The sequence below is a fragment of the Puntigrus tetrazona genome, chromosome 12, assembly GCF_018831695.1.
Source record: "Puntigrus tetrazona isolate hp1 chromosome 12, ASM1883169v1, whole genome shotgun sequence".
Taxonomy (NCBI): Eukaryota; Metazoa; Chordata; class Actinopteri; order Cypriniformes; family Cyprinidae; genus Puntigrus; species Puntigrus tetrazona.
Genome location: NC_056710.1, coordinates 13,701,145 through 13,716,225, shown reverse-complemented (window position 1 = coordinate 13,716,225; position 15,081 = coordinate 13,701,145). Strand labels below are relative to the sequence as shown.

The following is a 15,081-nucleotide window of genomic DNA, read 5'->3' as shown; positions in this document are numbered from 1 at the left end:
CTCTGTGTTTGTGTGTGTGTGTGTGTGTGAGTGTCAGTGTGTTAGATTCAAGTTAGTGTAGGGAGATCTGTGGCCTCTCTTGTTAAACGCAGTGGGATAATAGGTTTCCTTTTTATTATTATTTTAATTTATTATCTGGGTAACTGTGCACAATTGTACAAACGTGTTGCACAAATGCACACGACAATATCCTCATTCTCCTGTGAATAATGAATGCAGTTGATGTGACACGACATCCATCAATTATGTTTTCTTCTGGTGTGTCCCATTATGTGAGTGAATACCCATCAGTTGGAGCCACGGATCTGATACTGTGTTTGCACTGTGTGGACTATTGTGTGTCAGTGGGTGTGACTTTACATGTGGCTGTTTGCTCCAGACCAGAGACCCAGTAATGATCAGAATAATCTTATGTTTGTTCAATTGGTGATTACTTTTTTGAATAGTGTTTTCTGTCGATATGCTAAAAGCTTGTCTAGGTTCGACGCTGTCATTAAAGCAGTATTGTATTTCACCCGTGCTGGTGTCCTTGCTCTCATTAGAAATGTCGTTTTCAACACTTTTCTTCGCGTGTTGTTTTTTGAGCCCCGTTCGGTGGTTGATGTCTTAAAGGATCCTTGTGGAACAGAAGAATGGAGTTTAAGCATGGGTAAGGTTTTACTTTTTAACCAGTTAAACCACCAGCCTTGTGCTGCTCGCTCTCTCCCTTTGTCTCCTCTGTGCTGTTGTAGCGTGAGCGTGTGTGTGTGAAGGCAGAAGTTACACACTGAACAAAGAAGCAGGCCTGACCTATATCACATAATCTAAACACAGCTCACCTCCACCCTCCAGTTCTGCTTCGCTGACCTACTCTCACTTATAAGGTTTCTTCTGGAGAAGTTTCTTCACACAGAATGAATATAGTATGTGTATAAATCGAAATATACATGTTTGTTGACATGTCTTTATAGTAATAGTCACTCAGTTGGGGTTGCAGTATCTGTATATAAATAGCTATATATACACATTTTACAAAAAAAAACAATAGATATGAGATACATGAGATCTAAATGTCTATATGTAGAGGTAGATCATTCATGTATGTGTTATGGATGCATTATTGTGATAGATATATTCTTACAATAGGTCAACACTAAATGTCTATATGTAGAGATAGACAATTCATGTGTAATCTTATTGCTATATAGTGATAGATAGATAGATAGATAGATAGATAGATACTGTAGAAGTTGATTATTGATGTGGTAGATGTGTAGTTACTGATCATTTGGTGTTTTTATGTAAGATTGATTATGTAGATGTTTCAGCTGGACTATGAAAGAGTTCTGCAGGAAGTGGAGAAAGATGAGTTCTGTCAAGGATGCCATGGCCTGACTGTTGGGTTGCATGGCATGACTTACTTTGCATATGGTGTCTTACCAGACAAGATTCTAAATTTCCAACTGGGAGGCATCAGTGGAAAATCACTGTCTTCAAAAGGCAGCCTGCCATTCATGTTCCCCATAGCAGGAGATCTGAGCGAGCGGTGATACCCTGCGACATCTCTCTGGAAAACGAGAGTCAATCAGCTTTGATGGAGCACATCCTCTATGACAGGCTACTGAAGAGCACACTAATGAACTGGGGGGGGCATCGCTTAGCACATCCGTATGTAGATGGCCCGGACGGAAGGGGGTGCATTCTGTGGTTGAAGCTGGTGTGTGTGTGATGGTACTCCATAAACACCAGGGTGTATATGTGTGTGTGTGTGTTTCATTGTCTTGACGAGACGCTTGGAAAAGGGCACGGCGGTGGGCCCCCCCATGTCTGTCTCTCAGTCCCCCTCGGCGATACCTCCTCCTTAGCTGGGGGAATTGATTAAATATTCATGAGCGTGCATCCAATGGCAGCGCTGGTCTGGCGTTTTTCTCCCAGGGCAGGAAATGGAGGCAGATTCATGCATGGGGGTCCCTGCAGGTTGGCATACAGGGTCAATTGAATGGATGGTTCAAAGGTTACAAAATCTGTATGATGTCCCTCTTCTCTTCCCTGCTCTCCTGCCCCTGAAGATGACCGGAGAGAGCGGTTGCTTCAGAAAGGTGAAATTTGACAAAGGTTGGACGAAGGCTCCTACCGTTCCACTTTGCACCCAATTAGAAAGTGTTGTTTTCGCTGCACGTAAACACGTTATACCACACGCTCACCCATTCGCTCTCACCTGCTAGTTTATTTTTAAAGATGGCAGCCGCTCTGAGAAAGATGTATGGTATTGGCAACAAATTTCACAACTTTTGTTCGTTTCAAGGATTCTGGATGGCCCAGGTGAATTGAGAGAAGTATTGATTTTCTTTTTTCCATGCAGTGACTCTGGGATTACCGATTTTCTCATTTATTTTTAAAGACGACTCGTGTGGTTTTTTTTTTTTTTTTAACCCCTTTTCTCTTTTCTTTTCCTTTTTTGCTCTTCTTTTTTTTTCTCTAACAGCATTGTACTCATTCTTTCCTGTATTAGAATCCTTCTTGACCCTGAAAATTGTAATTCTGCTATAGATCACAGCTGCTGAATATTAGCTTTTACAAAAATTGATAAATAAAATATGGTCAAATCGCTGGATCCCCAAAGGCCGGGGTAGAAATTCAAATCAGCATAGGGGGCAGGAGGAATGGATGAGAGAAAAGGAAATGATCTGAAACACCTGCCCAGAACACATAATGTAATACTGAAAGGACTCGCTCCCTTCTTCTTCTTTTTTTTTGGGGGCAAAGAAATAGCAGAAGGAGGATAAATGATCGTTTGGAAAGTGGATTTTGCTCTTAACGGGGCAAACCAGTAATTGGTCTAAAAATAATTCAGTGATTAAATGTTGGACTTTGTCAGATCTTCCAGAATCCCAAATGTTGGCTTCAACTAAATGCACAAAATCCTTTTAAAGTAGATGAATGGCTTGACTCTAATTAAGTCTTTTGAAAAATCTAACAATTCAAGAAGGAGAGAAAAAAATGCTTCCTCCTATGAACAGCCAGGCAGGACTATCCCACAGTATTTGTTGTCAAAAGGAAGCTTGACTAAAGTCTTGCGTGGCGACCTTTCTGATTTATGCTGTTCATAATTCATAAAGCTTTCTCTAGCCCAACATGAGAATGATGTAATATAATATTTAAATAACAGTATTTAAGTTGAACGTTTTTGATAGGCTTTTTTTATAATAGGTTTTATTACTAAGCCATAATTAGATTAAAGTGGCAGGATTTAACATTGAATATTCTTTTTTTAAAAATTAATTAAAATAACCAGATAAAGTATTATTAAGCTATATTAAAAAAATTACAAATTACAGTTTAAAAACTATTTTAAGTTAATCAACTGTAAAAAAAAAAAAAAAAAAGAATAATATATATATATATATATATATATATATATATATATATATATGTATATATATATATATATATATGTATATATATTCATAAATTGCTCTTAAATTGCTCTTAAATTTCACAATTACAAACAGATACAGAAACAGATAAACAAAAAATATTGAAATTAAGGTGAAATTTTAAAGTATAAAGACTGAAGTAGTAATTTCTTTTAAAACTTACATGTTTAATAAACCATCTTCATTACATAATTTTTACAGTAAATTGTTAAACATTTTAAAATAATATTTCAGCTTTTTCATATAATGGCTTAATTGTAATAAAAGGCCTATCATGAACTTTGTTCTCATAACTTTCAACTTTATTTATTTTATGTTCTTTTTTTAAATTACATTAAAAACTTAACATTGTAGATTATACTAGTAATGTTTTAAGAACCAGGGAAAATTCTGCTAATATATTTTGACTGTTTATTATCCTAATTCTGCCTTTGTTCTCGAAATATTACTACTTTAAGCCATAAAGTTGAGGTTTTATTTGATTTGTTATTTTATCCATCCAGAGTATGAAATGTACGTTCTGGTGCTTGTTCTCTTTTTTAGCCCCCATCCAAAAGCTTCCAAAAGCCACCCACTTATGAAACTACATTCAAGGCTGTCTTGGTGACCTGAGTGATTGTTGTTTTATTCCTGTGTGCTTTTAGGTGAGTGTTTTATGCTCAATCGCCCTCTCTAACACAAACCCAGAATTTACTGGCACCTCTCACAGGCATGACTGACAGAACACAGCCAATACTCACAGTTGGCAGCAACTCTCCAAAAGAACCATGCTGCTCTGGCTTACGTTTTATTTATAGCAGATACCTGGTAATGAATACCTAGCCGCCGCCAATCGCTTGTGTTATCTGCTGAATGTGTGCAACGTCGTCTTGTAATTTTCCAAACAAAGTTTTGTTTTTGTATTCATTTGCTTTTCTGTTGAGAGGTCCGGTCTCCACGTGGCCAATAGAGAGCAAGGAAGCCCCGGCAGGCAGGAAGCTACACCTCCCGTCGTACCGAATGAGGTGAAACCACTTGACACTTTCAGAGATTTCTCACCAACCCCATTATCACATATTTACTCCTTTTAAAGGCCGAATTGAAAAGAGAATGAACCTGTCTTTATCTTTTAAAGTTGCAGCATTCAGTCTTCAGCCTATGCAACGGTAAACCGAAGAGATGATCAAATTTGAGTTGAGGACGCGCGTGCAGTTTAAAGAGAACGTTTTTACACAGGTACGCACAGTAAACACTTAAGGAAGCATGAGACAAGGATGGCGAGTTATTTCTTTACGAGCATCTTTTGAATGCTGTGATAAATTTCACATGCCTGGTTGAAGGACGGAGCTCTTGAGAAATGCGTTTTGTTGGCGGTCGGAATTATAAGGGTCATTTTCAGTGAAGTGTGTGCTTTTATGCAAGAAAAACATTCTTAGTCGACTGACAATAGAGGAGAAGAAGGGAAGCAGATGAAAGCAAAAAGATTTGACCACAAACACAGCATTCTTTTCTGCTTGTTTCATTTTTTGCAAACAATTCATGAGAAGACAAAAAAGGCAATTGTGTTTCTCTGTTTAGCCTTGAGACCGAATTGAATGAGAGTGTCCCTGGAATCAGGTTAAGTAAGTCTGTCTATGTGAAGGATCAGGCGTCTCTCTTTGTGCTCTTGGGTATCTGGCCATCGCTTTGACTGATGAACAGCGTCTTCGTATGCAGCGCTCAGAGCTAAAAAATTGGTTCTTGTGTGTTTAAGCTAAGTTCCGTTTAGGTTTTTACTTCATTTCTTATTGCTTTATCTAACTGTTTTTTTTTGTGTATAAAAATGTAACACAAAATGCATAACATAGCGCTAAAGTGTTTATTTATGAATCGTAAAAAAAAATATTACGTTTGTTCCCTAAGGCATTGTTTTTTAGGCTAAATATTTTTTGAAGCATACCTATTTAATTTTGATGTTTAATGCATTCATATATTTATTTCTATAAATATTTTACTATGTGATGACAAAGCATAATTTTCAGCAGTTATTACTCCAATGTTAAGTGTTATATAATTCACATAATATAAAATATTATGTATATTAATACATAGACACACACACATATATGTGTATATATATATATATATATATATATATATATATATATATATATATATATGTGTGTGTGTGTGTATATATATATGTATATGTATGTATATGTATATATATATATATATATATATATATATATATATATAATATGCAATATGCATATATGTTTGTATATATCCTTCTTATACTGTGAATTTGTAGAATTTTTTTTCAACTGTTTTTGTAGGTTATAATGTCATTAATAAACGGCGTCCGTATTTCTAACTTTTTCTTATACTCTGATTCACCTGCAACGCTGTATTATAAAATGTATTACTTACTATATAATAACGATTTGGGTATTTCCGGGCAAAAATGCTCTCACGCGTCTCGTACGCTAATCTCTGTCCAGGTACATGCAAATCCTGATGAGATCGGTCCGGGCACGACGTGACTTTAAAAGTGCTCCTGTAGCAGCAAAAGGAGGATGCTGGGAAGAGGAGGTCAGAGGTTCAGCCGTCAAAGAGGTTCACGAGTGATGGATGGCAGTCTGAGCTGCGCACAGCACATCTACTGTAGCCTTAACCGCCGAAAAGGCCTGCACACAACACAAATAAATAAATAAACACGCACATCAAAGGAATTTTCAAAAAGAAAAACAAAGCCAGAGCACGTTCGCAAACTCACACTTACACACACACACACACACACACACACACGTACACACCCGTGCCAGAAATAAAAAAAGAAAGCAAGCAGTCAAAGGCCTGAAAATGCACACATAGTTAACTGTCTGATAACGGCAGGCTTGAGGAAAATGAGACAAAACAAAACAATGGCGAGAAGCATATGTGTAATTGTGCATTCGGTTTGAAAATATTGGGATAAGATTTTGCTGAAACTGATTGATGCCATTCTCTCTTGGAAGATAGTGGGCCTTGTTTCCTCGTACACAATATTGCTTGTGTCGTGACCTGGGATGCAAAGAACGAAACGGCTGAAATGCATTTCACCATGTAAAAGTACTTTCTTGAAATGAGCAAACTGTAATTTAATCCAAATTATCCATATGACTCCAGCCCATCAATTAATGTCTAGAGAAGCGAAGAGCTGCGTGTTTGCAAGAATCGAATCCATCGTTGAGGCTTTTTAACTTCAACCATTGCTTCTGGCCAAAATATAAGTCCTTAATCCATACTAACGCTTCCTCCAGTGAAAAGTCCCCTGTTTTCTTTCACATCAAAATCCAGACATATTTGAAATGAACTTATGGCTCTTGATCTGTTCATATTTCACTCCTGATTTAGATGAGAAGACTTTTTTTCACTGAAGACCCTGTATTTTAGCCAGAAGCGATGGTTTTAAGTTCTAAATTCCTTGATGGGGTTATTACACACATACAGCTTTTTTCTTTACAAGATGTTAAGTGGAGTCGTGTGGATTATTTATGGATTACTATTATGTTTTTTATCACCTGCAGATGATCCATTAGTGAGCTGTGATGTAATGCTCATTTACTCCGAATCTGTTTCGAAACGGAAAACAAACGCATCTCCATCTTAGTTGACCCGAAGTTGAGTACGTTTCCAGCTAATTTTCATTGATTTCATTTAATTAACTATGCTTTCTGCTTCAGAGTAAAATAGAAACAAAAAGTAAAGTTTAAGATAAAAAAATATAAAGATTTTTTATTTCTCATCTTAAATTGGATTCCACACTTTTGTCTAAGTTTCATTGTTTGTAATGTAATGCACACTTTGTTTATGTTCTAAAAAAAAAAAAATCAAAGATTCTGTCTCAAACTGATTGTATGTCATGCACACTTTCGGTGATAATATTTCAGTAAATAGTGCATTATGGGATTACTATTGTCTCTTAGGAATCAGCTGTGGTTCTGTAAGTGTTTTTCAAAAGCAATATGAAGCGTGTGATTCCCGTATGGTTTGTAAATGGTGCGTCTGTATTTGGTTTCTCTGAGATTCAATCGCAGAGACCTGGCTAGAAACCAGCGTAGACCAGAGTGGTGTCAATTCAGGTCCGGGTTAATGCTGGTTTTTAGCACTGGTCTAGGCGGTGTGTTAGCCAAAAAGTTCACAAAGTAAAACTAGATGATATTTCCAGCAGAGAAGTTAGCCGATGAATTAGAGTCTGTGTTTGTGCATCAGTTTAAGGGCGCTCTGGGTGGGTTTCGGTTTGGATAAAACTGCTTTGAGTTTCCTTGAGACCAGGTTGAGATGTGGCCTTGAGCAGCTCTGGCCTTCAGGACAGGATGAAATATTGAGTGTGCTCAGCGCCTCGGACGAAAGGCCCTGACTCTTTGTCCACACCGCAGCCGAAGGAGCAAGGGTCTAACGTCCCCTCAACAACCTCTTTGTGCTGAATCTCCAATGGATCAGTCGGCCAGTGCTTCATTTTTTATTTTGCTTGCCTTTCTTTTCTCAACTTCTCTCTCTCTCTTAATCAGGGCAGTCCAGGCCACACTTCTGTGACCTGGACTCAGTTTAGTACAGTTGAAAGAACACATCAGGTTGTGCTGCTCTCTCTGAGGGGCTGATATTATGGTACCTTTTACCTGTTAGGAGCTAGTGAGGCATCTTGCCCCTCTATAAATGAACTTCAGAGAGATGTGACTGACAGAAACACACAGTGAGTTCACCTGTTTGACTGGCGGCTCTCTCAGGCCCTCACCGCTCTTTATTTTCCACTCACTGACTCCGGAGCTCTTTTTGGTCTTAATGGCGCAGTAATGGCTTAAGCAGACCGGCCTACGCTACACTCACGTATTCACTGCCTGAATACAAACGCACTAACACCTGGCTTGTTAAACCGGCTCTGGACTTGAAAGGTGGAAATCTAACATGCTTTTGCTCCGTTTAATGAGTTATTAAATGAACACTTCACCATAGACTGGCATGGATTTGTGGGAAAGACAAAGAATTGGGGCTCGTATGAATACTGCAGTAGGCTGAAGTAAAAACGAACGATCCCTTGTTTGTTTGTTTTAGCCATTTTTTTATCTGTTTATATTAATTGGATTGGAATTTTAACATGTATCAGCAATGAAGAAAAGCATAGCCATTGCTTATCCATAGTTTAGTGCGAAATGCATTTGCATGCATCTTCAATGTTTTTCAAATTCGCAGTTACCTTTTTTCTTTTTTAGTGTATTCAGGGGCGGAAATGGGCTTTCAAATATGCAGATGTTCAGCAAACACTCTGGTGTGATTCTATCTAGACGGCGCCCCGAGCAGCCATCAGCGTCGTCCTGGTAAAGACGAGGAGCACCTGCATGCACTGCGGTCTCAGCTGTTGCTTGTGATGTGTCACTGTCTCCATGCTAGAGATACTAACGGATCTTCTCAGAAAGCAGTGTATAGAGCGGTCAGACGGCACCAGAGGACACGGATTCACCACGCACCTTAGAGTGCACCTTCACGGCACGGACTGGCACAACCACCTACACTTCTAGAAGATTATTTGTTTTTTTGTTAAAAACCACCCTCTGGGGTTTTTGATTTGAGCCCTCCTTGCTGTGTGTTTCTTGGTGGAGAATGCCGGCAAAAGTGTGAAGAAACACCGGCAAGCGATCTCGTCTCCCCCTTACTTTTTCTTCTTGTCTCCCGTTTAGTTTGCCGTGTGGCGTAGCGCTCCTTCCCCGTCATGGAAGAGCTTACAAAGGCTCACGAGTCCGCCAGCAACAAACTGGAACACCTGGCTATGAGGATTTCCAAAAGAGCGAGAGCCACCAAACTGCTAGTCCGCGGATGCAATCCAGAAGCCTACCTTGTTTGTGCGAGGAATGGCGCGGATACAGCCCCCCTCTTAAGGCGCAGCGCGTATTTCTCCCTTTCTGGGCGGCAGAGGACTTGCGCGAGAAATCCTCTTGGCCTCTCACCGAAAGCGGCCCAGCAGTTTCACAGCTGGGAGTATAACCCCCTTGCAAGCAGCGGACCTCGCCCTTACGCAACACTGGCCTCGGACGGGATCAACCGCGAGTCAAGTGGCGGAGCTTGAGTCGCCTCGGGTTTGAGAGCCCTTTGACAGGCAGTCCGGTCGCGGCCCGACCAGATCGCCGAAGTGGAGCTGGCGGATGCGGCCCAATCTCGGAGCCTGGGAGCGGCGCCGTTTTTCTGAGCGCGCATGCCGGAGGCACGCCGAGAACAGGCGGGGCGGTTCCTCTCCACGCGATGAACCCATGCCCACGGAAAATCCGGTGCCCGCGTGGCTTTCGTGCACCACGAGCCACCCCAGGGAGCTCCAGAAGCCAAAGTCGGTGAGCGGGAAAGGGCTCTACTGGACTCAGGCAGTGCAGTTTGAGGTGCCTTTCGTTAATGGCCCGTCACGGAAAAGAAAACGTTCATTCCCATCACCTGTGTACACGGGGACACACTGCAAGTTCGGCTTCACATCTCGGCCAGGCCGCTTTCGGACTGGTGAAGGACCTCCCGTGCCAGTCCTGTTGGGAAGGGATTGGCCAGGTTTTGACCAGCTACTGCGCGCCGCCACTCAACCGGCCAGCCCCAGAGGAACCGCCAACAACCCCGGCAAGCCCGCAAGCCACGGACCCGCCCGGCGTTGCTGGCCTCGGATAAGCGGAAGAGAAGGTGAGTCCCCTCCCAGAGCTCTAACCTGTTTTTGATGTTTTTCTCTCTCGATCTTAAACACTGTTGGCCGCAAGTGCTGCGTTATAGGGAACAGGATGTGCGGCCAGGCCACATCCTCTCATTTTGTTGTAAAAAAATGGCCTGTTGTACTGTGTCGGAGGGAGGAGAAACTGCTGTTTGGTGCCAAAATCAAAGACTGAGTTGCAGGGCAAGCCAACACACACGAATCGACCGGTTTCACTGGCGGGTCTTGCTGAAAGCGGTTCTGCCAGGCCTCTCTAACGTCGCCTCGCACTCCTCCTCCCAGTCCTCTCATCCCGCTACCCATCATCGGCGTGCCCTTGAGCGCTGATGGATTATGCCGTACGAAGTCGCCCGGGGACACGAACACGTTTCGACCACGCCACCCGTTACCCGGCGATACCCCTCCGGAAGGCTGTTATCGGAGCTGCCGCCGAGATCCTGACCGATCAGGTACCCCCTTTATGTCGGCTAATGGCTGACCTTGCGGCTCTGCAGGTAAAACAGATGACGGTCTACCACCCACAGAGACGGATGTGACCCTCAAACAGATGCTCCGGACGTGCGTGGTGGCGGAGGACAAGCGAGGACACCTGATGCTGCCTTACATACTGGCCCGGCATCGGGAAGTTCCCCAAGCCTCAACGGGCTTTACACCCTGAGCTCCTCTTTGGCCGACAGCCTCGGGGCCTCTCTCGGCAGCCCTCGTGGAGCACGTCAGGGGAGATGAGGGACCGGATTGCCATTAGTTTAAAGCCCAACAGGCTCAACAGCGACACTACAACCGGGCAGCCCAACCACACTGACTCACGGCAACCTGTAAGCTGGCGCGTTGATTCGGCCCGGTTCGTATAGATTACATCAGCCCGGCCGACGGCGAAACCGACCAGCTCTACCACGTCAAGATGGAGGAGCGAGGACAAGTCTCAGGCCTGGCGACCACGGTCCCGTGGTTGTCGACACCAACCCCATCTTTCGGCTGCCCAGAAGGGGAGCTCCAGCACCTGGTCGGTCAGTTCTCTGGCGTGTTCTCCCCTCGCTGAATCGAACACGAGATCCGGGCGCCCCTGGAGTTATCGTCCGGCAAGGCTCGTCGGCAGGCTATTGAGGAGGAAATAAAACAAATGCTCAAGTTAGGGTAATTGAAATCTCGCAGCCCGTGGTCCAGTCCTACAAAACCCGATGGCACCCTCCGATTTGCGATTTCCGCCCGTTTGAGCGAGGTCTCTTAATGAGTTATTAACCGACTGTAACACCTCACTGGCAGGTACCCCCTCTAAATCTTCAAGAGCATGGACATTGTGGGAAATGGGCGTCGTCCTAACCAGATGCTGCCTATCTGGCGGCGTCGTCGTTCACTCAGAACCTGGGAGGACCACCTATGCGGAGGGTGCTGTCCGAACTCGGAGGAGGGCTGGGCTCACAGCCAACCCCGTAAATGTCACCTGGCGCTGTCGGAAGCAAGGTACCTGGGTTACCAAGTCGGGAGGGCCTTATCCGACCCCAAGAAGACAAGGTAGAAGCCGTCAAGAAGCGCCCGAGGCCTTGCGAGCCTTTCTGGGGTTAGCGTGGTTACTATCGTTGTTTTATCCCCAACTTTCCTGTATCTCCCTGACGGACCTGACCAGGAAGGGGCAGCCTGAGAAGATAGGCGTTCGAAAGATCAAGAATTCGGAACCATCCAGCGCCGGAATGTCCCTTCTGCTACAGGCGGAACGGGGTTGAGGTCTCCCAAGTCCAGGAGGCAGCATCGGTCCTATCATCAGCGAAAGCTGTCCCGGCCGAGAAGAACTATGCGGCAGTAGAAAGGAGGCCCTTCAATGGGCAATCCTGGAGCTGCGGTACTACCTCCTCGGCGGAAGTTCACCCTCCTCACTGACCATGCTCCCCTGCAGTGGATGGCCCGGCCAAAGGAAACCAACGCGAGGGTGATAGCGCTCCAGGATTTCCACTTTGTGGTGCGTTTGTCTCTCGGATCTGGGCAGCATCTGTCAATGCTTCCCCCTTCAAAGGACCAGCAGTTACCTAACAGAAACGAGGAGCACCTGCATCTCGTTACAGGCTGTGTCAGCTGTTGCTTGTCAGGGGCGGGATAAAGGCCACGCAGCACAATGTCTCCATGGCTTATCAGTATGCAGATGTTCACCTTAGAGAAGGGGAGAGCGAAGGAAGAGGAAGAGAGAGAGGAAGCACGAGCACCTTCACGGCACACAACCAACACACTTCTAGAAGATTATTTGTTTTTGTTAATAAAACCACCCTCTGGGGTTTTTGATTTGAGCCCTCCTTGCTGTGTGTCTTATCACTAGGCAGTAACAAACCTCAGTGATAAAGTTACGTTCAATTACATTCATGTCTATTAAACCTAATGTGTTCAATTGCAATAGTATAAACACACTGGCCTTGCAATAGCATTCCTCCACCATATCTGTATTTGAGATTTTTTGCCAGTTCCTGTTATGGCTCCCCTTGCTGCAACATGCGCGCTTACGTTCACGTACTTTTACGTTTCAGCTTTAACACTGCAGAAAAGTGAAGTAAGCGATAGCGTTTCTTGTGTTTCTTTGGCTTTGAATGGTAATGAGAGTCAGAGGGAGCCTTTCTCAGCTCTAATAACCTGTATGATGACACTTTATCTGTAGTTTGTGCATATAATCACTAAACTAAACGGTGGCGACCTCAGGGCCAGAGGTTCACTTCCTGACATTTGACATCTTCATAATTAACTGGCAAGGTCTGATCTCTTCCTTCAAATGACGTGCATATCTGCTCCATTTAATATGCTTATAAGCACTATGTATTATTCAAACATGCAAATGAAGGCTGGTCAGAAAACAGACTTTTTGACACAGGTTTCACAGTTGTCGGCAGTAGTTACCCCAGCCTGATAATGAACGCTATAGTCCATCTGGAATTACCCAACCACATAATGACTGAGGCTGTTTAACCCCTTATAAGAAGTTATCTAAATTATCTATGAAATGGATCTCTTGTTTATTTTTCTAATGCAATTTTGAATTTGTAATGTAGACAGGTTTGATTCCAAACGCACTTCCGTTTACTTGCATACAATAAACATTTTTGCAACTTACTTTGGTGACTAGGTGGTGATAAAAGAGAGTAAAAATATATATATATATATATATATATATATATAAAATATATATATATATATATATATATATATAACAATCTGTAACATAAAAAAAACTGTAACTGCGGCAGCTGTGGTTGCTGGAAATCGACTGAAAATTTACAGTTAAATACCGTAATTTCTGATGTAATGTTAATATATGAACCTATTAAATTACTGAAATCTGTTTTGTACCTTTGAAATACACTGACAAGCACCAAGTGCAGGTGGTGATGAGTCACATGATGAAACAAAGCCCATCACAAGCAGTCAATCGCACAAACACTAAATACCATCATGGTGTGCCCACATTACACTGAAATATGCAATAAACATTAATTTAACAGCATTTCATGTAACATGCAACCCTAATGAACATAACAGTTAGTAAGCATAGTTATTTCAAAGAAAAAGCATAAAATTTAAACAGAATTTAATATTCAATACAAGGAATTGTGGGAATGTCAGTGAACCCCCAGGTGCTGCCCACTGCTCCAGGTGTGTGTGTGCACTTTGAATGGGTTAAATCCAGAGCACAAATTTCAAGTATGGGTCACCATACCTGGCCAAATGTGACTTCCCTTTCACTTTACAGTGTTTTGCCATTTCCCAGTGAAAATTAGTTCACACAGAACATCTGCGTTCTTCAGAAGAACTATTACATTTCTTCAAGAAACATTGCATTCTCTAATAAAACATTAGCATTTTCTTTCTGAAGTGTTGCGTTCCTCAGAGAAACGTTGTGTTTGCTTGCAAAAACCAAGCAAACACATGCAAAAGCACTGAAATCAGATCTCATTTTTAAGTGTTCCATAGGTTGTCAATTGATGTCCATCTTGGTACAGAAGCGAAACCAGTTGAGCACTATGCTAGAGGTGTGTTTATTTTGGATATAAAATACAATAGATCTCTGCATGTGTTCCCTCACGGTCTTTTTTAGATGAACACAGCCGCTGTCCTCAGAGGCACGGCTCCTCATTTAGGAATCCGAGCCTGGAGATGGTCAACCACTTCTATGGTCTGAGGTGTTTGGAGGAGCCTGCAGTTGTTTTTTTCTAAAGCCGAGCTTTTTTAAAGATGTGGTTTTGAGCCGGGGCAGAGAGAAAGACTCTTTTATGTGCTTTTTTTGGGTTGCGTTAGTGTAAAGCACAGGCTGCTGGCTCGGCTTTGGCTTCACTGAGCCGGTAACCAGTACATGAGCCTCTTGTCCTCACCTCAGCCTTCTGAAAGCTGTCTGTCTCCTGCTCACACTCTAGAGGTGAAAAAGACACGGAGGGTTAGAACACAAGCACACGCTCTATTGCCTCTGCCAAAAGGGTCTTTCTGGGACAAATTATAGATGAAATATAATGCCTTAAATTATTCGTTTTTTCACAAACATTACTATATAACTAATCTGTTCCGACTAAATAAATTGTTGATAAATATCATTGAGAAGGAGCATTAGACTCATCCAGCACTGTTTTGAATAAGACCATAGATCAACTGCTTTACAGGAATGACTTTGCTTTGTATGACTTTTTTTCTCCTGTGGAGCGCAATAATTATAAAAATTTCAAAAGACATTATTTTCCATATATGAACAATGCATGATGATGACTGGCTCCCAAATTCTGTGCCGACATGAACACACTGTACAAATCTCCGGGGTCAAGGTCAAGATTTTTTAAAATGAAATGAATACTTTTATCCAGCAAGGACACGTGAAATAGTTTAAAAGGGACTGTGAAGACAAATATAATCTTACAAAGGATTTCTATTTCAACTAAATGCTTTTCTTTTGAACTTTCTGTTCATTCAAGAATGCTGAAGAAACTGTTCCAAGGTACAGTAGGATTTCACAGAGGCACAACTGTT

General features: G+C 42.4%; 1 long non-coding RNA gene across 1 annotated transcript; it reads left to right on the top strand.

Moving 5' to 3' along the window:
- The first annotated feature begins 3,684 nt into the window (after nt 1–3,684).
- Nucleotides 3,685–7,171, top strand: LOC122355666. The gene is made up of 3 exons (XR_006252233.1): nt 3,685–4,420; nt 4,531–4,631; nt 5,879–7,171. It is a non-coding gene; the product is annotated as an uncharacterized LOC122355666 (long non-coding RNA).
- The last annotated feature ends 7,910 nt before the right edge of the window (nt 7,172–15,081 follow it).